Source organism: Panthera pardus, unplaced genomic scaffold (genome assembly GCF_024362965.1).
Source record: "Panthera pardus isolate Hobbes unplaced genomic scaffold, ASM2436296v1 HiC_scaffold_25, whole genome shotgun sequence".
Lineage (NCBI taxonomy): Eukaryota > Metazoa > Chordata > Mammalia > Carnivora > Felidae > Panthera > Panthera pardus.
In genome coordinates this window covers 97,531,704-97,555,722 of record NW_026526821.1, presented here as the reverse complement: position 1 = coordinate 97,555,722, position 24,019 = coordinate 97,531,704, and the positions used below count along the sequence as shown (strand labels likewise).

General features: G+C 38.7%; 1 long non-coding RNA gene across 1 annotated transcript in view; it reads left to right on the top strand.

Moving 5' to 3' along the window:
- The window catches only part of LOC109263625 (uncharacterized), a 40,623-nt gene that overhangs the window by 9,321 nt on the left and 7,283 nt on the right, over window positions 1–24,019 (top strand). Inside the window, exon 2 of the long non-coding RNA XR_002078299.2 lies at window positions 16,960–17,080. This is a non-coding gene — a long non-coding RNA (uncharacterized LOC109263625). The remainder of the gene's footprint in view (window positions 1–16,959; window positions 17,081–24,019) is intronic.

Here is a 24,019-nt window from a genome sequence, read left to right as displayed (position 1 = left end):
GAAAATAATACTGGATTAGTATCTTTCAGTTGAAATTCAATTTATAATTTCTCTTTGATGTATTTTTAACATCTATTACCTGTATGTTCACTATGTTAAGTCAAATTCCCAATATAAATTTTTTCTTTCTATAAGTTATAGTTAATGATACTTCATGAAATCATAAAAAAAACTTTCATTTAAAAAAGAATATGCACATATTTTGGCTATTTTGAATAAGAAAATGAAAAGATTCTCTGAATTTCCTGTTAAATAGAGAAATTATTAATGTTCTATCTGATTGCAAGATGATATTATAATTTCATCATTTTAACTACTCAACACAATAACCTCAGCTTTGCAGCATAACAAATATGGTGGGTGGAGAGGGAAACAGCATTTATAAATGTGTATTAATGGCATAAATAAGATCTATACATCATATGGATCATTAAAACACACTTCATGGAAATATATATTCCCCAGTCTTACAGTTATACTGACTGAGGCATTGATATTTGATATACAATACTCCATGCCCATGTCTGGTGTAGGACTGGGCGAAGGTTTGAATTCATGTTACTCAATTTTTTAAAAAGTCCATGAAAATTTTCCTGTATCAACTAGAAAACTATTGCATCTTTGTCTCTTTATTTCTTTTGTTAATTACAACAAGTCTGTAAAGAAAAGTGCAAAAATTGTTAGGTGCATAACTTGATGAATATTGAAAAAGTGAACACACCGAAGGAATCAGCATCTAGATCAAGAGACGGAACATGACCAGCACTCCAAAACCACTCATTATAGCATCTTCCGGGCACTAGCCACCTAAGGTTAAAGGAAAAAAAAATCTGTCCCTATTTCTAACATGACATATTTTTGCTTATTTTTGAAACGTAAGTAGCATTACATTGCCCATACTATTTCACATGTAGCTTCTTACTTTCATTTTTTTTTATTTTTTAATATAAGAAATTTACTGTCAAATTGGTTTCCATACAACACCCAGTGCTCATCCCAAAAGGTGCCCTCCTCAATACCCATCACCCACCCTACCCTCCCTCCCACCCCCCATCAACCCTCAGTTTGTTCTCAGTTTTTAACAGTCTCTTATGCTTTGGCTCTCTCCCACTCTAACCTCTTTTTTTTTTTTTTTTCCTTCCCCTCCCCCATGGGTTTCTGTTACGTGTCTCAGGATCCACATAAGAGTGAAAACATATGGTATCTGTCTTTCCCTGTATGGCTTATTTCACTTAGCATCACACTCTCCAGTTCCATCCACGTTGCTACAAAAGGCCATATTTCATTTTTTCTCATTGCCACGTAGTATTCCATTGTGTATATAAACCACAATTTCTTTATCCATTCATCAGTTGATGGACATTTAGGCTCTTTCCATAATTTGGCTATTGTTGAGAGTGGTGCTATCAACATTGGGGTACAAGTGCCCCTATGCATCAGTACTCCTGTATCCCTTGGGTAAATTCCTAGCAGTGCTATTGCTGGGTCATAGGGTAGGTCTATTTTTAATTTTCTGAGGAACCTCCACACTGCTTTCCAGAGCGGCTGCACCAATTTGCATTCCCACCAACAGTGCAAGAGGGTTCCTGTTTCTCCATATCCTCTCCAGCATCTATAGTCTCCTGATTTCTTCATTTTGGCCACTCTGACTGGCGTGAGGTGATATCTGAGTGTGGTTTTGATTTGTATTTCCCTGATAAGGAGCGACGTTGAACATCTTTTCATGTGCCTGTTGGCCATCCGGATGTCTTCTTTAGAGAAGTGTCTATTCATGTTTTCTGCCCATTTCTTCACTGGGTTATTTGTTTCTCGGGTGTGGAGTTTGATGAGCTCTTTACAGATTTTGGATACTAGCCCTTTGTCCGATGTGTCATTTGCAAATATCTTTTCCCATTCCGTTGGTTGCCTTTTAGTTTTGTTGGTTGTTTCCTTTGCTGTGCAGAAGCTTTTTATCTTCATAAGGTCCCAGTAATTCACTTTTGCTTTTAATTCCCTTGCCTTTGGGGATGTGTCGAGTAAGAGATTGCTACGGCTGAGGTCAGAGAGGTCTTTTCCTGCTTTCTCCTCTAAGGTTTTGATGGTTTCCTGTCTCACATTCAGGTCCTTTATCCATTTTGAGTTTATTTTTGTGAATGGTGTGAGAAAGTGGTCTAGTTTCAACCTTCTGCATGTTGCTGTCCAGTTCTCCCAGCACCATTTGTTAAAGAGACTGTCTTTTTTCCATTGGATGTTCTTTCCTGCTTTGTCAAAGATGAGTTGGCCATACGTTTGTGGGTCTAGTTCTGGGGTTTCTATTCTATTCCATTGGTCTATGTGTCTGTTTTTATGCCAATACCATGCTGTCTTGATGATGACAGCTTTGTAGTAGAGGCTAAAGTCTGGGATTGTGATGCCTCCTGCTTTGGTCTTCTTCTTCAAAATTACTTTGGCTATTCGGGGCCTTTTGTGGTTCCATAGGAATTTTAGGATTGCTTGTTCTAGTTTCGAGAAGAATGCTGGTGCAATTTTGATTGGGATTGCATTGAATGTGTAGATAGCTTTGGGTAGTATTGACATTTTGACAATATTTATTCTTCCAATCCATGAGCACGGAATGTCTTTCCATTTCTTTATATCTTCTTCAATTACCTGCATAAGCTTTCTATAGTTTTCAGCATACAGATCTTTTACATCTTTGGTTAGATTTATTCCTAGGTATTTTATGCTTCTTGGTGCAATTGTGAATGGGATCAGTTTCTTCATTTGTCTTTCTGTTGCTTCATTGTTAGTGTATAAGAATGCAACTGATTTCTGTACATTGATTTTGTATCCTGCAACTTTGCTGAATTCATGTATCAGTTCTAGCAGACTTTTGGTGGAGTCTGTCGGATTTTCCATGTATAATATCATGTCATCTGCAAAAAGCGAAAGCTTGACTTCATCTTTGCCAATTTTGATGCCTTTGATTTCCTTTTGTTGTCTGATTGCTGATGCTAGAACTTCCAGCACTATGTTAAACAACAGCGGTGAGAGTGGGCATCCCTGTCGTGTTCCTGATCTCAGGGGGAAAGCTCTCAGTTTTTCCCCGTTGAGGATGATGTTAGCTGTGGGCTTTTCATAAATGGCTTTTATGATCTTTAAGTATGTTCCTTCTATCCCGACTTTCTCCAGGGTTTTTATTAAGAAAGGGTGCTGGATTTTGTCAAAGGCCTTTTCTGCATCGATTGACAGGATCATATGGTTCTTCTCTTTTTTTTTTGTTAATGTGATGTATCACGTTGATCGATTTGTGAATGTTGAACCAGCCCTGCATCCCAGGAATGAATCCCACTTGATCATGGTGAATAATTCTTTTTATATGCTGTTGAATTCGATTTGCTAGTATCTTATTGAGAATTTTTGCATCCATATTCATCAGAGATATTGGCCTGTAGTTCTCTTTTTTTACTGGGTCTCTGTCTGGTTTAGGAATCAAAGTAATACTGGCTTCATAGAATGAGTCTGGAAGTTTTCCTTCCCTTTCTATTTCTTGGAATAGCTTGAGAAGGATGGGTATTATCTCTGCTTTAAACGTCTGGTAGAACTCCCCTGGGAAGCCATCTGGTCCTGGACTCTTATTTGTTGGGAGATTTTTGATAACCGATTCAATTTCTTCGCTGGTGATGGGTCTGTTCAAGCTTTCTATTTCCTCCTGATTGAGTTTTGGAAGAGTGTGGGTGTTTAGGAATTTGTCCATTTCTTCCAGGTTGTCCAATTGGTTGGCATATAATTTTTCATAGTATTCCCTGATAATTGTTTGTATCTCTGAGGGATTGGTTGTAATAATTCCATTTTCATTCATGATTTTATCTATTTGGGTCATCTCCCTTTTCTTTTTGAGAAGCCTGGCTAGAGGTTTGTCAATTTTGTTTATTTTTTCAAAAAACCAACTCTTGGTTTCGTTGATCTGCACTACAGTTTTTTTAGATTCTATATTGTTTATTTCTGCTCTGATCTTTATGATTTCTCTTCTTCTGCTGGGTTTAGGCTGCCTTTGCTGTTCTGCTTCTATTTCCTTTAGGTGTGCTGTTAGATTTTGTATTTGGGATTTTTCTTGTTTCTTGAGATAGGCCTGGATTGCAATGTATTTTCCTCTCAGGACTGCCTTCGCTGCGTCCCAAAGCGTTTGGACTGTTGTATTTTCATTTTCGTTTGTTTCCATATATTTTTTAATTTCTTCTCTAATTGCCTGGTTGACCCACTCATTCGTTAGTAGGGTGTTCTTTAACCTCCACGCTTTTGGAGGTTTTCCAGACTTTTTCCTGTGGTTGATTTCAAGCTTCATAGCATTGTGGTCTGAAAGTATGCACGGTATAATTTCAATTCTTGTAAACTTATGAAGGGCTGTTTTGTGACCCAGTATATGATCTATCTTGGAGAATGTTCCATGTGCACTCGAGAAGAAAGTATATTCTGTTGCTTTGGGATGCAGAGTTCTAAATATATCTGTCAAGTCCATCTGATCCAATGTATCCTTCAGGGCTCTTGTTTCTTTATTGACTGTGTGTCTAGATGATCTATCCATTTCTGTAAGTGGGGTGTTAAAGTCCCCTGCAATGACCACATTCTTATCAATAAGGTTGCTTATGTTTATGAGTAATTGTTTTATATATCTGGGGGCTCCGGTATTTGGCGCATAGACATTTATAATTGTTAGCTCTTCCTGATGGATAGACCCTGTAATTATTATATAATGCCCTTCTTCATCTCTTGTTACAGCCTTTAATTTAAAGTCTAGTTTGTCTGATATAAGTATGGCTACTCCAGCTTTCTTTTGGCTTCCAGGAGCATGATAAATAGTTCTCCATCCCCTCACTCTCAATCTAAAGGTGTCCTCAGATCTACAATGAGTCTCTTGTAGACAGCAAATAGATGGGTCTTGTTTTTTTATCCATTCTGATACCCTATGTCTTTTGGTTGGTGCATTTAATCCATTTACATTCAGTGTTATTATAGAAAGATACGGGTTTAGAGTCATTGTGATGTCTGTATGTTTTATGCTTGTAGTGATATCCCTGGTACTTTGTCTCACAGGATCCCCCTTAGGATCTCTTGTAGGGCTGGTTTCGTGGTGATGAATTCCTTCAGTTTTTGTTTGTTTGGGACGACCTTTATCTCTCCTTCTATTCTAAATGACAGACTTGCTGGATAAAGGATTCTCGGCTGCATATTTTTTCTGTTTAGCACACTGAAGATATCGTGCCAAGCCTTTCTGGCCTGCCAAGTTTCAAAGGAGAGATCAGTCACGAGTATAGGTCTCCCTTTATATGTGAGGGCACGTTTATCCCTTGCTGCTTTCAGAATTTTCTCTTTATCCTTGTATTTTGCCAGTTTCACTACGATATGTCGTGCAGAAAATCGATTCAAGTTACGTCTGAAGGGAGTTCTCTGTGCCTCTTGGATATCAATGCCTTTTTCCTTCCCCAGTTCAGGGAAGTTCTCAGCTATAATTTCTTCAAGTACCCCTTCAGCACCTTTCCCTCTCTCTTCCTCCTCTGGGATACCAATTATGCGTATATTATTTCTTTTTAGTGTGTCACTTAGTTCTCTAATTTTTCCCTTATACTCCTGGTTTTTTTTATCTCTCTTTCTCTCAGCTTCCTCTTTTTCCATAACTTTATCTTCTAGTTCACCTATTCTCTCCTCTGCCTCTTCAGTCCGAGCTGTCGTCGTTTCCATTTTGTTTTGCATTTCGTTTAAAGCGCTTTTCAGCTCCTCGTGACTGTTCCTTAGTCCCTTGATCTCTGTGGCAAGAGATTCTCTGCTGTCCTGTATACTGTTTTCAAGCCCAGCGATTAATTTTATGACTTTATTCTAAATTCACTTTCTGTTATATTATTTAAATCCTTTTTGATCAGTTCATTAGCATTGTTATTTCCTGGAGATTCTTCTGAGGGGAATTCTTCCGTTTGGTCATTTTGGATAGTCCCTGGAGTGGTGAGGACCTGCAGGGCACTTCCCCTGTGCTGTGGTGTATAACTGGAGTTGGTGGGCGGGGCCGCAGTCTGACCTGATGTCTGCCCCCGCCCACTGCTGGGGCCACAGTCAGACTGGTGTGTGCCTTCTCTTCCCCTCTCCTAGGGGCGGGATTCACTGGGGGGTGGCGTGGCCCGTCTGGGCTACTTGTGCACTACCAGGCTTGTGTTGCTGGGGATCTGGCCTATTAGCTGGGGTGGGTAGGCAAGGTGCACGGGGGCGGGAGGGGCAGGCTTAGCTCGCTTCTCCTTAGGTGATCCACTTCAGGAGGGGCCCTGTGGCAGCGGGAAGGGGTCAGATCCGCTGCCGGAGGTTTGGCTCCGCAGAAGCACAGAGTTGGGTGTTTGCGCGGAGCGAGCAAGTTCCCTGGCAGGAACTGGTTCCCTTTGGGATTTTGGCTGGGGGATGGGCGAGGGAGATGGCGCTGGCGCCTTTGTTCCCCGCCAAGCTGAGCTCTGCTGTCCGGGGGCTCAGCAGCTCTCCCTCCCTTTGTCCTCCAGCCTTCCCGCTTTCCGAGCAGAGCTGTTAACTTATGACCTCCTAGACGCTAAGTCGCGCTTGCTGTCGGAACACAGTCTGTTCGGCCCCTCCGCTTTTGCCAGCCAGACTCGGGGGCTCTGCTTGGCCGGCGAGCCGCCCCTCCGCCCCGGCTCCCTCCCGCCAGTCCGTGGAGCGCACACCGCTGCACCGCACTTCCTACCCTCTTCCGTGGGCCTCTCGTCTGCGCTTGGCTCTGGAGACTCCGTTCTGCTAATCCTCTGGCGGTTTTCTGGGTTCTTTAGGCAGGTGTAGGTGGAATCTAAGTGATCGGCAGGACGCGCGGTGAGCCCAGCGTCCTCCTACGCCGCCATCTTCCCTCCTCTCTAGCTTCTTACTTTCAGCATGCTGTTTCCCCCATTGTTTTGAAGTTATAGTAGCAGTAGCTAGTTCATTCTTGTGTAGCATTTCCTCCCATGAATAACCACAATTTAGTTTTCAACAGCCAGAAAAGTTTTGCTGCTTATTAAAAATGTTACAAATTAGTTCTGAGCATACACATAGGGGAAGAATTTCTGGGCCATAAGAATTAGTCTGATTTGAATTAAAGATCAAATTGTATACATGTGTATATAATTCTGAATATATAGTTTTATACATATAGATACATGTATATAAAATATAAATTTGTACACACATGTAATTTTATATGCATACATATTCGATATGCTGAATTCAAGACAGATACCTTGAGCACAAAAAATACCACTTCACATTTGCTAGAATGGCTATAATTTTTTTTAAAGGGAAAAAACAAGTGGTGATGAGAATGTGGAGAAATTGGAACCTGAATACATTGTCGGTGGGAATGTAAAAAGATGTAGGCTATATGGGAAAAAAAATTAGTGGTTTCCTAAAAAGTGAAACAGAATTATCCCAAGCAATTCTATTCATATATCTCCAAAAGAATGAAAAAAGGGACTCACACTGATGCTTGAATGCCAATGTTCACTGCAGTTTGGCAGCTTTGCTCACAACAGTCAAAATCTGGAAACAATCCAAGTGACCATCAATACATGAATATATGCAATGCGGTGTGTGTGTGTGTGTGTGTGTGTGTGTATACATATGTATATACATATATATATATATGTATATATACATATATATACATATATATATATATGGAATATTATTCAGCTAGAAAAGGAATGATGTTCCAGTATACATAAGAACATCAATGAACCTTGAAAACTTTGCTATGTGAAATGAGACAAATTATATGATTCCACTTACATGAAATATCTTCAGTAGGCAAATTCATCAAGACAGAAAGTAGATTAGAAAGTTATCAGAGGCTGGAGGGAGGCGGGCAATGGGGAGTTATTGCTTAATGATTATAGAGTTTTTGTTTGGGATGACAAGGTTTGAAAATGCACTTAAAAATAGTTAAATATGGTTTTGTTACCTATAGTTTACCACAATTTTTTAAAATGTGTGAAAATTACTGACTTAAGGAACCTGCTATTTATTTGAGAAGAAAAGACAGAGACATATAAGGTAATCTACAATTTATAGTAATTATCAATGACATTTTTCTTCACCATTTTATCCCCTCTCCCTGACAGTTTACACCTCCACACAAATACACAAATACATGTAAATATATCCCTACATCCCAAGTCAATAAATCTTTTTGTATTAACTGTGTCAACATAATTGCTTATCAGATTTCTGCTATCCTAGGTCTGATTTACATTTTCTCTTATGTGATTTACTTAGTTTCTCCATCTACTCCCCTGTGTCCAGGCTTGTAGCCACTCTTCTGAGCTGTCTGACTGAATTTCTACTCATATTACTAATCTATTTGAGACCTTTAATAGATCTCCATCTTGTTATTTACATTTTCAGATGTCTTAGAATGTATTATGAGACCTTTTTTGATATGGCATACAACACTATTTCCAGCCTCTCTACTCACTGTACAGAGAGTACTTACTTTCCACTTAAGAAATGTGGGCACCTGGGTGGCTCAATTAGTTAAGCGGCCAACTTTGACTCGGGTCATGATCTCACAGTTTGAGCCCCACATTGAGCTCTGTGCTGACAGCTTGGACCCTGGAGCCTGCTTCAGATTCTGTGTCTCCCTCTCTCTGCCCCTCCCCCCCTCAAAAATAAACATTGGAAAAAAAAAAAAGAAATGTGTAAAAAACAAAAAGAAAGAAATGTGTTCCCTTGGGGGAGGCTGGGTGGCTCAGTAGGCTAAGCATCTAAATCTTGATTTCAGCTCAGGTCATGATCTCACAGTTTGAGGGATTGATCCCCACATTGGTCTGTATGCTGATGGTGCAGAAGGAGCCTGCTTGGTATTCTCCCTCTCTCCCTCTCTCTCTCTTTCTTTCTCTCTCAAAATAAATAAATACACTTTTAAAAAATGCCAAAGACTCCTTGGCTTTCCTTGAAATAAAGAAAGAAAGAAAAAGAAAGAAGGAAAAAGAAAGAAAGAAAGAAAGAAAGAAAGAAAGAAAGAAAGAAAGAGAAAGAGAGAGAAAGAAAGAAAGAAAGAAAGAAAGAAAGAAAGAAAAAGAGAAAGAAAGAAAAAAGAGAAAGAGAAAAGTAAAGAAAAGAATAGGAAGGAAAAGAAAGAAATATGTTCTCTTGGGCTTTGTAGTTTTGTAGATGCTATCCCACCTATCTGGAGCACACTATATCATCTATCTCTTTCGGAAAAAAATCTTAGCACTTTTTTCCTTTGAGCTATATCATACCTTAATTAATTAAAACAGCCGTACTTACAGCAAATGGTTCCAATCTTTTACATGTCTGTTTTCTAATGAGTTTTACAGACTTTCAGAACACAGCATGTCTCATTCATCTGTGTAACCTCAACACCAAATAAATTTGTGTTAAATAAATACATTAAACATTTGACGGATGAAAAAAAGAGAACTCATTTCCAGCTGAAGGGAAACATTTTGTAGATAAAAGACAACTTTACTTTCAAAATCATGTGATAACCAGAACACATTGCTTAGAAGCTGTTTCCAAGGAGGACTCTTTATAATATATCTATTGGTCCCATTAGCAGCAGAATCTATCTTCATAGAAACACTTACTGTGTTAGAGACAATAGATATTTTGTTCCTCTAAGTTAGCTGAACACGTCTTCTACAATCTCACTTACAAATGGGGTTGTTCCTCATATTTTCCCACAATAGATTGTGCACCAGACATTAAGTCCTTAATAAATTGAATCCTCACAAATCTGTGTTGCTCAAATTGAGTTAATGACGGTGGGGTCACACAGTTCCGTAACAAATCAGATGAACTGTTACCATAGTGACATGTTCAACAACTAGAAAGCTAGTGAATCACTGAAGCCAGAAGCCTAAAATGAAGTTCTAAAATACGTCTACAGTAACCCATTGCAAAATCATACATTGGGTGTCCGGGTCTCTGTGATTTTCAAAAAAGAACCACAATCACATTTTAAACATTATCATTTCTCAAAGAAAAAAAAAATAATGCAACTCAAAAGGCCCAAGTGTAAGGCAGAAATAGCCTCAAAATGCCTAATCCTAATTTTGCTAGTATAATTTATTTCCCAAGAGGAAAACTCTTTGCTATAACATACAAGCAAATTTATCTAAAAATGCCAAGCCACACAACTTTACCAAAGCTTTTGGAACTTGTCTTTAAAAATAACCAACATACACGTAATAAAAGGAAATTATATAGAAAATAAACAAGCAAGTTATTGCATAGAAAAGCACAACTGTCTTAGAATTTTTAAAAGGGGACCAATGAAGAGTTTTCCAGAAGTTATTTATGATATGGGAGACCACTGGGCAGCAGTAAAACAAAAAAAAGGAAAGAGAGGGAAAGAGAGAGAAACAGAGAGAGAGAAAAAAAAAAGATCCTATTGCGCTGCACACACTTGGGAATCACTGATGAACAATTTGTAGCAAGCATGCTAGAATGGCAGAGGCTGATTATAATAAACACAGAAGTGGCAATCAGCATTCTCTTTCCTCCTTTTTCCTCTCTATTTCTACAAGTATTCTCAGGTGTCTTTGGTAACATTATGTAACATGAGAGACTACATACAACTCCCTCAAAACCTTAACTGAAGAACACCACAGTCTGGATGAGTCAACACCTTCTGAAGAAATGCCCAGTGTCTTACTGTATGTTTTAATCAATGTGGAACATGTATAAATTATAAAGTTAAAACTTAGAATAGGGCTAGAATGAAGAATAGCAACTTCCTCCCAGTGTCCACTTTGAAACCAAATTCAGTTTACCCAAAAACTGCACACACGCGCGTACACACACACACACACACTATATCCATGTAAACAGGTGACCTTTCTTATATCCTTGAAACCATTTCACTATTTTGTTAAATGCATATTCTTTTTATATTATCATGAGTGTGCGCTATTGTTCCCTGCTGAGTCCGTTTTGAGCTACATATACGGTTTTTTTTCTTGATCATTTTTCACATGCAGTTAATAATTACCACTTATTTTATAAGATTTCTAGGGGTGCCTGGATGGCTCAGTCGTTTAAGCGTCCGACTTCACCTCAGATCATGATCTCGCCATTCCCGAGTTTGAGCCCTGCATCGGCTCTGTGCTGACAGCTCAAAGCCTGGAGCCTGTTTCAGATTCTGTCTCCCTTTCTCTCTGCTCCTCCCCCACTTGCACTCTGTCTCTCTCTCAAAAATAAATAAAACATTAAAAAAAAGATTTCTATATGCTTATCACTATTACAGGCATAAATTTTTTGACAGGAGTCTTAATCTACTGTCCATAAAAGCAAACACATGAGAGTTAATCATCCCCGTTTTGTTACTGTTTGGGGATGGAGCCTAAGTTTTCTGGTACCATTTTGGATGGACTGTTCCCTTGACCAGCTGCAGAGCTGTGGACATGTGAAGTCTACACACTTCACTTCTATCTCCAGTTCCCTGTTTTGCATACAACCCAAGCTCTTTGTGAGTGGTTTATTTTTTTGATTTTTAAGGACTACACCCTACCTTCTTACTTTCCTAAGGAAAGTTTCAAGAAGATTTTTTTCTTCTTTTTTAGAACATGCATGTATATTCATGCCTTTCTTCCCCTTCTATTTGACAGTTTAACTGGATACAGAATTTAAATTGGTTTTAATGTTTATTTATTATTGAGAGAGACAGAGAGACAGAGAGACAGAGAGACAGAGAGAGAGAGAGAGAGAGAGAATGAGAATGAGAGGGGGAGGGAGACACAGAATCTCAAACAGGCTCCAGGCTCTGGGCTGTCAGCACAGAGCCTGACACAGGGCTCAAACTTATGAACCACAAGATCATGACCTCAGCCGAAGCTGGATGCCCAACCGACTGAGCCACCCAGGCATGCCTAGCTGGATATAGAATTTAAAGTTCAAATAATTTTCTCTCAGAAGGTAGAAGGCATTGCTCTATTGTGAGGTATTGATAGTTGCGAGTCTGATGTTATTTTGATTCCTAATTCACTTTTGTGACCTGTTTACGTTGTGTAGTTTCATAGTACGTGTTGTTTTGAGTTTTCAAGTTGTTGCTGTTTTTTGTTTCTTTTTCTATGATCCGATTGAAGTCTCTGAGGATAAAATCAAAATATACTCTCTGGTGGTAGCCAGGACAATGTTAATTTTTTAAATTTAATTTTAATTTTTTTATTTGAGTATAGTTGATATACAATGTTACATTAGTTTCAGGTGTACGACATACTGATTCAACCTCTCTATATGTTATGCTATGTTCACTACAAGTATAGTTACCATCTGTCACCATACAGTACTATTACAGTATCATTGACTATGTTCCCTGTGCTGCACCTTTTATTCCCATGACTTGACACTAAAGAAGCATAAGATAGTTGAGAACATAGCAAAGGCAGTTTCAGTAGACTTCTGTTGGACATTTATTGCCTCTTTTCAGTATCAGAGTGGGCTAACAATATTCACTGCATTGCTGCTATAGGTAATGTCTTTCCTAAACCCATTTGTTTCTGAAAGGTGGGGGGGGGGGGGAGAGAAGCTATTTTAGTGCATGTTTTCTGGTTCATGTGACATTTTTGTTCTGATTTTTAATTCATCACCTAGACCCATCATCCTCCTGACCATGTTACACTGTTTAGGAGACCAGGGACCAAGGGAGTGGTATAATTAACAGAGTCTATTTCACAGAAGCCTAACCACATTAAATTGGTCCCATTAGGATTCTATCCTTGCTTTAACTCTTTGAGCTAAGCAATCACAGACCAAAAGGCATTACAAATATCATGAATAAGATTCAAACTACAGGGGAGATTAAAAAAAAGTAGCAACTAACCAAAACACAAAAACAAAACAACATTCAGAAAACAATCTACTCCAAAGCCACTGAGTCATAAATCACAGGTGCATACTTCTTCCATTCTTGCTCTTTAATTATTACTGCTGACTCGTTTTGTTCTTCCCACTGAGAGACTTTTGCTCATGGGTTTCATCAGTAACACAAGTTGCTATGCAGGTGTGTAAGTGAAGCTCATCCCTGATAATCTAACAAATATCAAGTGGGCTCCCAAGGGAAAGAAAAGCATAAAGGAGGGGCACGCACCTTCTGGATTATTTTGTTTGTGATGAGATGGCATCTCAAGCCACAAAACAGCTCTGCATTTTTATTTCTTAAAATTCATTTTTATCTTAGTATGTTCCATTCTGTTCTTCTTCTTGGAAGTTTCTACTTTAAAGCTTCCTCTGTCTTTTTTATATGTCTATAAATGAATGCATCCCTTCCCAAATCAGACTTTTCATGAACATTCTTGCTACTTTTTAAAAACAAAATGTCATACAATCTCCCATTGTGAATGTTACGAGGTATTAATTCGCCTGTCAGATGAGTCCTTTCTGAGGCTGGGGCCCAAGAATACTGCTGTGAAAATAATGTAAATGATGCCCTCTGGAGCTGTCCATGTGATGGTACCAACTAACAATTTACTTGATCTATTGTTAAAGGATTATAGTCCAAGGCCTTTTTCCAGAATATTCATGTTCACTTGGGCTGATACAGTTCTAAAAAAATTGTTTTTTAAAAATAACATTAAGTGGTAGTTTATGTGTTTAAGAAAAATCAGGAAAACTCCACCAGTACAAGAGCCAAGATGTTGTACTGTCTGGGGCTAGCTGTGACATAGACAAGGGAGGTAGACTAGTAGGAATGGTCATACCCAAGACAACTTCCCCACTAGCCCACCAGAAAGACTATTACCTGCACGTTCTCAAAACCTAGCTTCCCAGTCATGATGAGGAACATCGTTTCAGAGTAAATGTAGTAACCAGCACAAGACATTCATTTACTGATTTTTTTTAACCCCAATGTGCCCTTGAACATGTTTTTCTCTTAGAGCCTAAGTTACTTATTGTGTGATTAATACAAACATCCCCTCCTCACAATGTATATACTCCAGGAAGTTCCTGACTGTCCCCTAGCATCAACTCCCCACGAGCAAGCCTGCTCCTCCATAGAATTCCTGTCTCTTTTTATACAATGCTATACTGTTCTTTTGCATGCCAATTTCCACACAGGATTGTTACTCTTATGTGCTTTATATCTCCTCAGTGGTTGCTGAAAGGATTATTAGACACATTATGGATGAATAAATGAATGAATTAAGCTATTATCACTTAAGAACATTTGAGATCAAGTAAATTTATAAAATTTGCCAGTTTTTAAATAAGCCCTGAAAAAAGTGTAACTCGGGACAGGAAAGATATGATAGGGAAGACGGAAGTCAAGATATTCAGTAACAGTTTTATAATTTGATTATTATATTTGGCAGTGCTGTTAACCCTTAAATAAAATTTATATAAAACTCTATAAAACATATAACAGAGGAATGAAAAAGGAGATTTCCAAATGTTTGACCCTTTTACCTTAGGACCACAAGTATTTCCAAGAAACTCTACAGGTATGCAACTCAGTTTGTAAATCACTGAACTAACTTGCACTCAAGATCATAAACTCATAGGACATCCAACCAGAGGCACATTACAGCTTTAATGGCTCTCCTGACTCTGCCCACACTTAAACTGACATTGCTGAGGGCCTGTCACCCACTGCCATTTCCTATATTCCCTGGGTTTAGCAACCTATCCTTAAAATAAGGAGAAATGTTAAGGGCCCAATGCTGGGTCTTGAGGCTCAGCATTAGTTGACCCTGTTAGCTGGTTCTACTGTTATCTATGGCCCGTTACTAATTACCGGGTTCTTATTTTATTTCTTATTCCCACAACTTTCTATAGTTGTGCTGTTTTAAGAAGGTAACCCTCTCATTATTTATTCATAATCCAGTACACCAATTCTTCTAAGGCCGTGCATCTGCTTAGATCTCTATAATATCATGCTGTAGCACAAACTCTATTTGCTAGTCTCAGGTTGGGCTCCAGTGGCTGTGCTGGCATCCTGTTTGCCTGATGAACCTGCTGCTCCATGTAGAAGGCTCAACTCCAGGGATTCTTGGCTATTGTCCTGTCCATAGATACTGTCTAGTTACCAGCTTCTGATACCTCCTGGTTTGGTCCATTCTCTAAAAAGGAAATTCAGACTGTTGGGTCAGGATGGGGTTAGCAAGGAGAAAGGAAATCAACATAAATGAAAATAAACTAATACTGCCAATGCCAGTTAGATAGGGCCAGCTGTATTTCTATGAGTTCACTAGACTGGGAGCCAAGTGCTGAGCACACTCTTCCAATTCTTCTAGACTGGGAGCCAAGTGCTGAGCACACTCTTCCAATTCTTCTAGGAGTTAAGTAAGATGTGATATTGATATAACTACTTTCCTGAATATTGAGCTCTGTATCTGTAAAGTGAGTCTGCTCGACGGAATAATCTCTAATATATTTATAATAAATATTAGCAGGACTGGTATTTTAGAGTTTCACAATTATACCACAGAAAACAAGGACACTGTGTTTTTCATCTTTCTTCCACTTACGCTACAAATACTTCCCCAGATTGTATTATTATATCCACTCATGTGTATGCAATTGATCTCCTAGTGACACAGAGGAGCATGTACTCCACAATTTTCTTTCTCCTCAGAATCCCAAGTTTACATGTGGAACACTTCATCTCTGAGATCCTCCTCATTCAAGCTTTCCTCATCAATAATTCTTAATTCTCCACTGAACCAGAAAGATCAGGACACACACAGTCCTCCTGGAGGCCACTGCCACAATTACTGAGAGTAATCTTAACTTGGGGATTACAATATGCCATGCACTTCATCTAAAATTAACATATTGTAACTGCACAGTGATTTAAGAGATCATTTATTGTTCTCAGTTTTCAGATGGGATATCTGAGCCACAGAGAGTTTAGGTGCATAGATGAAGGTCACATAAATAGTAAGAGGCTAGGCAACTCCAGCATCTGTCCGTTTAAGCACTATGCCATCCTACTTCATTGGCTGACAGAGGAGGTTATAAATAACCTCTAATAGGCACATCACACAGACCACCTGCTCTTGTCTCTGCAGCTTCATTCACTACCTCTCCCACTCTCCTGTCTGAAGCCCTTTTCACCACCAGCAAAATCTCTATGCTGTCACATTACTTGTTTGATTTCAGCAAAAATCCATTTCCTCAAAAAAAGGCTCAGTGAAGTCAACCTTAAACTCTAAATGTCATGTCTGCCAATTAGCATTATGACCTTTACCAAGTCACTCTCCCTCTCTGGGTCTCAGTTTTGCTTTTCTATAGTCTATAAGGTTTGTTGCATCAGTGATTTTTTAACAATATGAACAAAGGAATTTGACTTTTAGCATCTCATAGGAAGAGTTCGCGTGTTAGCCGTCTATGAAATTATTTAAGTATTTCATCATTTTCAAATAAATCACTACATTTAGGCAATAATGACAGGCTTTAAAAGGAGAGGACTTTTAAATATTTGTAGAACCTTGATAATACTTTGGTATATCCAAAGAAATCAATATTTTTTCTTAATTGGTTAAAAAAAAAACAAGTGCATGTATTGGTGGATTAATAAAATAATTGTTGTCAAATTTAATAAAATCTTATTCTTATAAATTCATTATATGGTATTCTAAAAAAAGATTAGCCCAAAGACTCTTGGCATCAATACCCAACAGACCAGATTTTGTCAGAGAGTCTCCGTGCTACCAACTCTACCTTTCCCATCTATAGCTGCTGAACAGGTTCTTTTTTATCAGGTCATGGAGATTTGACAGAGCTCTTGTTGCTCACTAGATAACATCATCTACAGGCTGTCCTTGTTCTCAACTGATTCAGTCAAGCTGACTTCCCCAGTGCATGCTCCCCTTGCCCTTAGAAGCACCTCCATTATAATAGTTATCCTGCTTCATCATGATGGCTTACTGTTACACCCTCTAGACAGTAAGCATTCTGATATTGGGGACTGTGTCTTGTTTAATTCTTACTCACTTTCCATTCCTCCTCCCATGCCAGGTCTACATTACCATGAGAGAACTGCAGCTTGAGATCAACCCCAAACCACCTTGCATACCTACAAAACTGATTTGAGGATTAACACAACAATCTGCACAACCTGAACCAAAGAACTTGGCAGGTACACAGCATGGAGAGGTGAACTGGGGGAGAGAGAAGCCGTGGAGGGCAGGGAGCTGTTTTTGCTTGCCAAGAGAGGACAGAGACGGGGGAGAGTATGGGAAACGCACCCCTCACCCAAAAGCAGCTGGAGAGAAAAAAGAAGAGCAGAAACAGCTGCAAGGGACTGAACAAAAAAGGAAGAAAGGAGAAAGCAGAGGGTTTAAATTCCATTAAGACTCTATAAACAGAGGGATCACAGAGTCTGAAACTATGCAGCCCAATACCTGGCGGTGCTCTGATAGGAAGGGTGAATCGCCAGGAGCAGAGAGCAAGGTCCAAGGGGTCAGTGGGCCACATGGGGAGTGGTGGTTCCTCTGCTGGGAGGACATTTGATAGAATTTGTGTGGCCTCACTAAAGGCAAGGGTCCCAGCAGACAGTAGAGATCAGCAACATTCGCTGGTATTGGAACAAGGACATTGGAAGTGAAACCTGGTGCCAGATGTGTGTTGTGATTTGCCATAGTCCCTGAAATAATGATGCTACGTGATCCCAAGAACATTTTCACGCAGGCTGGCACCAGGCTGCAGTCTCTACACATTGGCAGCACCACGGTCACATGAACATTCCTGGGGGCGGGCTGGCATTTCTTCGCTAGACCCTCCCCCAGAGGGTCTGAACAGGTCAAGGCTGCAGTCCCTCAGAAGTGAGGGCTTGTGAAACACAGCCCCATCTGAGATAAAACTCTGGAGACAGGTTGCACCTGGCAGACTGATGGCTTGGTCCCGGACAGTGAAGAAGCAGGGAGTGGACAGAGGCCAGAGACAAAGGAGGGGTTCTTGACTGCCAGACGGGGAGAGCACATAGTTCCAATAGTGGAGACTGGGCAGCTGGGTGATGCCATTTTTACCCCTCCTGCGCATGTGCATACACACCTACAAGTGCCACGGCAATCCACCCCAGTAAGCTAAGCAGCACCATCTAGTGGAGAAAGGAGCCATTACATTAAGCCCGCCCAACTGGGCTAACTGTGCTCTTGAGGAACACCAAAAGTCTCTCCACCAGCTTAGTTTATGGATTATAAAGTGCTTCCTAGTTTGCCTTCTAGGGGAAACTGGAGGTAATTTAAATCATATTTCATTCTGTGCAATGGTCCATCTATTCAATTATTTTTCCTTTTTCTTTCTTTATTCTTGAATACAGAAAGACAAAATTTTTATTTTTATTTTCTGTTTTTGTATAAAAAGATTCTCCTTTAATTTTTTCTACTATATTTTTCACTTTTTGTAAATTTTTAAATTTTATTTTACTTTCATCATCACAGTTCATTCTATTTTATTATATTTGTTTTTTCAAATTTTCAAATGTTTTCCTTTTTTCTCCCTTTTTTTCTTTTCTTTTCCTTTTTTCTCTATTCTATCAAGCTTCTTTTAATAACCAGACCAAAACACACCTAAGATCTACCATCCTTTATTTGACTTTTTGTGTTGTTTTAAATTTTTTTAATTTTATTTTTTTACCTTATTATTTTTCTTCCTTCAAAATGATGAAATGAAGGAAATGACCCCAAAAGAAAGAACAGGAAGAAATGACAGGCAGGGACTTAATCAACACAGATACAAGCAAGATGTCTGAACCAGGATTTAGAATCACAATAATAAGAATACTAGCTGGCATTGAAAATAGATTAGAATCCCTTTCTGCAGAGATAAAAGAAGTAAAAGCTAGTCAGGATGAAATAAAAAATGCTATAACTGAGCTTTAATCTCAAATGGATACCATGGCGGCAAGGATGGATGAGGCAGAGCAGTGAATCATCGATATAGAGGACAAACTTATGGAGAATAATGACGCATTTAAAAAGAGGGAGACTAAAGCAAAAGAACATGATATAAGAATTAGAGAACTTAATGACTCACTAAAGAGGAGTAACATCAGAATCATAGGGGTCCCAGAAGATGAAGAGAGACACATAGGGATAGAAGTTTTATGTGAGCAAATCATAGAGGAAAACTTCCCTAACCTGGGGAAAGGCACAGACATCAAAACCCAGGAAGCACAGAGAACTCCCATTAGATTCAACAAAAACCGCCCATCAATAAGGCATATCATAGTCAAATTCACAAAATACTCAGGTGAGGAAAGAATCATGAAAGCAGCAAGGGAAAAAAAGTCCTTAACTTACAAGGGACGACAGATCAGGTTCACAACAGACCTATCCACAGAAACTTGGCAGGCCAGAAAGGAGTGACAGGATATATTTGATGTGCTGAATCAGAAAAACATGCAGCCAAAAATTCTTTATCCAACAAGACTGTCATTCAAAACAGAAGGAGAGATAAAAAGTTTCCCAGACAAACAAAAACTGTAGGAGTGAGTGACCATTAAACCAGCCCTGCAAGAAATTTTAAGGGGGACTCTCTGAGGGGAGAAAAGACAAAAAACAAACAAAAAAATATAAACAGAACAAAACAAAACAAAAACAACAAAGCAACAAAGACTAGAAAGGACCAAAGAATTCAACCAGAAACTCCAATTCTACAGGCGACACAATGGCAATAAATTCCTATCTTTCAGTACTTACTCTAAATGTCAATGGACTCAATGCTCCAATCAAAAGACATAGGGTAACAGAATGGATAAGAAAACAAGATCCATCTATATGCTGTTTACAAGGGACCCATTTTAGATCTAAAGACACCATCAGATTGTAGTAAGGGGATGGAGAACCATCTATCATTCTAATTGTCAACAAAAGAAAGTTGGAGTAGCCATACTTTTGTCAGACAATCTAGACTTTAAAATAAAGCCTGTAACAAGAGATGGAGAAGGGCATTATATAATAATTAAGGGGTCTATCCACCAAGAAGACCTAACAATTGTAAACCTTTATGCTCCAAACGTGAAACACCCAAATATATAAATCAATTAATCACAAACATAAAGAAACTCATTGATAATATCATAATGGTAGAGGACTTCAACACCCCCCTTACAGGAATGGACAGATCATCTAAACAAAAAATCAGTAAGGAAACAATGGCTTTGAATGACACACTGGACCCAATGGACTTAACAGATATATACAGAATATTTCATCCTAAAGCAGCAGAATACACATTCTTCTCAAGTGCACATGGAACGTTCTACAGAATAGATCACATACTGGGACATAAAACAGCCCTCAACAAATACAAAAAGATCCAGATCACACTGTGCACACTTTCAGACCACAATGCTACAACATTTGAAATCAACCACAGGAAAAAATTTGGAAAGATAACAAATACTTGGAGACTAAAAAACATCCTACTAAAGAATGAATGGGCTAACCAAAAAGTTGAAGAGGAAATTTAAAAGTACATGGAAGCCCAAAAAAGTGATAAAAACACAACCCAAAACCTCTGGGACACAGCAAAGGCAGTCATAAGAGGGAAGTATATAGCAATCCAGGCCTTCCTAAGAAGGAAAAAAGGTCTCAGATACACAACCTAACCTTACACCTTAAAGAGCTGGAAAAAGAACAGCAAATAAAAACAAAAACCAGCAGAATACAGGAAATAATAAAGATTAGAGCAGAAATCAATGCTATCAAAACCAAACCAAACCACCCAAACCAAACAAAAAAATAATAAAACAGATCAATGAACCCAGGCTTTGAAAGAATTAACAAAACTGATAAACCCCTAGCCAGTTTTATCAAAAAGAAAAAGGAAAGGACCCAAATAAATAAAACCAACCATGCAAGAGGAGAGATAACAAACAAGACAGCAGAAATACAAACAATAATAAGAGAATATTATGAGCAACTATATGCCAATAAAATGGGCAATCTGGAAGAAATGGACAATTTCCTAGAAACATATAAACTACCAAAACTGAAACAAGAAGAAATAGAAAATTTGAACAGACCCATAACCAGTAAATAAATCAAATTTAGTAATCAAAAATCTCCCCAAAAACAAGAGTCCAGGGCCAGATGACTTTACAGGAGAATTCTACCAAACATTTAAAGAAGAGTTAACACCTATTCTTCTGAAGCTGTTCCAAAAAGTAGAAATGGAAGGAAAACTTACAAATTCATATTATGAAGCAAAAATTACCTTAATTCCAAACCCAGACAAAGACCCCACTAAAAGGGAGAACTACAGACCAATCTCCCTGATGAATACGGATGCAAAAATCCTCAACAAGATAGTAGCCAACCAGAGCTAACAATACATTAAAAGAATTATTCACCACAACCAAGTGGGATTTATACCTGGGATGCAGGGCTGGTTCAATATCTCAAAAACATTATACCTGGGATATAGGGCTGGTTCAATATCTGCAAAACAATCAACATGATACATCACACATCAATAAAAGAAAGGACAAGAACCACATGATCCTCTCAATAGATGCAGAGAAATCATTTGACAAAATACAACATTCTTTCTTGATAAAAACCCTCAAGAAAGTAGGGACAGAAGGATCATATCTCAAGATCATAAAAACCATATATGAAAGACCCACAGCTAATATCATCCTCAATGGGGAAAAGTTGAGAGCTTTCCCCCCTCAGGCCAGGAACATGACAGGGATATCCACTCTCGTCATTGCAATTCAATATAAAATTGGAAGTCTTGGCCTCAGCAGTCAGGCAACACAAAGGAATAAAAGGAATCCAAATCAGACAGGAGGAATTCAAACTTACAGTCTTTACAGATGGCATAATACTCTATATGAAAAATCCAAAAGATTCCACAAAAAAATGCCAGAAGTGATCCAGGAATTCAGCAAAGTCACAAGATAGATATAAAGTAAATGCACAGAAGTCAGTTGCATTTCTATACACCAATAATGAAGCCACAGAAAGAGAAATCAGGGAATCTACCCCATTTACGGCTGCACCAAAATCCATAAAATACCTAGGAGTGAACCTAACCAAAGAGGTGAATAATCTATACACTGAAAACTATCGAAAGTTTATGAAAGAAACTGAAGAACACACACACACACACACACACACACACACACACACACACACACAAAGAAAATGATTCCATGCTCCTGGATTGGAAGAACAGACATTAACATGTCGACAATACCCAAGGCAATCTACAAATTCAATGCAATCCCTATCAACAACAACACCAGCATTCTTCACAGGTCTAGAACAAACAATCCTAAAATTTGTATGGAACCAGAAAAAACCCCGAATAGCCAAAGCAATCCTGAAAAAGAAAACCAAAGCTGGATGCATCATAATCCCAGACTTCTAGATGTATTATAAAGCTGTAATCAGGACAGTATGGTACTGGCACAAAATAGACACTCATAAAAATGGAACAGAATAGAGAACCCAGAAATGGACCCACAAACGTATGGCCAACTAATCTTTGACAAAACAGGAAAGAATATCCAATGGAATAAAGACAGGTGTCTTCAGCAAATGGCGCTGGAAAAACTGGACATTGACATGCAAAAAAATGAACATGGACCATTTTCTTACACCATACACAAAAATAAACTCAAAATGGATGAAAGACCTAAACTTAAGACCGGAAGCCATCAAAATCCTCAAGGAGAAAGCAGGCAAAAACCTCTTTGACCTTGGCCGCAGCAACTTCTTACTCAACATGTCTCCAGAGGCAAGGGAAACAAAAGCAAAAACGAACCATTGGGACCTCATCAAAATAAAAAGCTTCCGCACAGAGAAGGAAACAATCAACAAAACTAAAAGGCAACCAATGGAATGAGAGTTGATATTTGCAAACAATATATCAGAAAAAGTGTTCGTATCCAAAATCTATAAAGAACTTATCAAACTCAACACCCAAAAAACAAATAATCCAGTTAAGAAATGGGCAAAAGACATGAATAGACACTTCTATGAAGAAGACATCCAGATGGCTAACAGAAACAGGAAAAACCGCTCAGCATCACTCATCATCAGGGAAATACAAATCAAAACCACAATGAGCTACCACCTCACACCTGTCAGAATGGCTAAAGTTAACAACTCAGGCAATAACAGATGTTGGCGAGGATGTGGAGAAAAAGGATCTCTTTTGCACCGCTTGTGGGATGCAGGCTGTTGCAGCCATCTGGAAAACACTATGGAGGATCCTCAAAAAATTAAAAATAGAACTACCCTACAACCCAGCAATTGCACTACTAAGTATTTATCCAATGGATACAGGTATGCTGTTTCGAAAGGGCACATGCACCCCAATGTTTAAAGCAGTGCTATCGACAATGGCCAAATTATGGAAAGAGCCCACATGTCCATCGGCAGATGAATGGATAAAGAAGATTTGGTATATATATATACAATGGAGTATTACTCAGCAATCAAAAAGAATGAAATCTTGCCATTTGCAAGAACATGGATGGAACTAGAGGGTATTATGCTAAGTGAAATTAGTCAGAGAAAGACAAACAGTATGTGACTTCATTCATATGAGGAATTTAAGATACAAAACAGATGAACATAAGGTAAGGGAAGCAAAAATAATATAAAAACAGGGAGGGGGACAAAACATAAGAGAATCTTAAATATAAAGAACAAACAGAGGGTTGCTGGAGGGGTCGTGGGAGGCGGGATGGGCTAAGTGGGTAAGGGGTATTAAGGAAGACACTTGTTGGGATGAGCACTGATTGTTATACATAGGGGATGAATCCCTGGAATCTACTCCTGAAATCAGTGTTGCACTATATGCTAACTTGGATTTAAATGAATAAATAAATAATAAATAAATAAATAAATAAATAAATACTGCAGCTTGAACTTTATAACCAAGGAGGCAATGGATGTTTTAAAATAACAACAAATACCCTCTCTTCTATAGTTATGAGTCTACACTTGGGAGACTGTAAAAGTTCTGTAGGGACTATGTTTCTGAAACATCTGCTGGGATATCAAGTGGCAAGTATCTCACCCTAGCATCCCTTCTTCTAGGTATCCCTCTTCTGCAA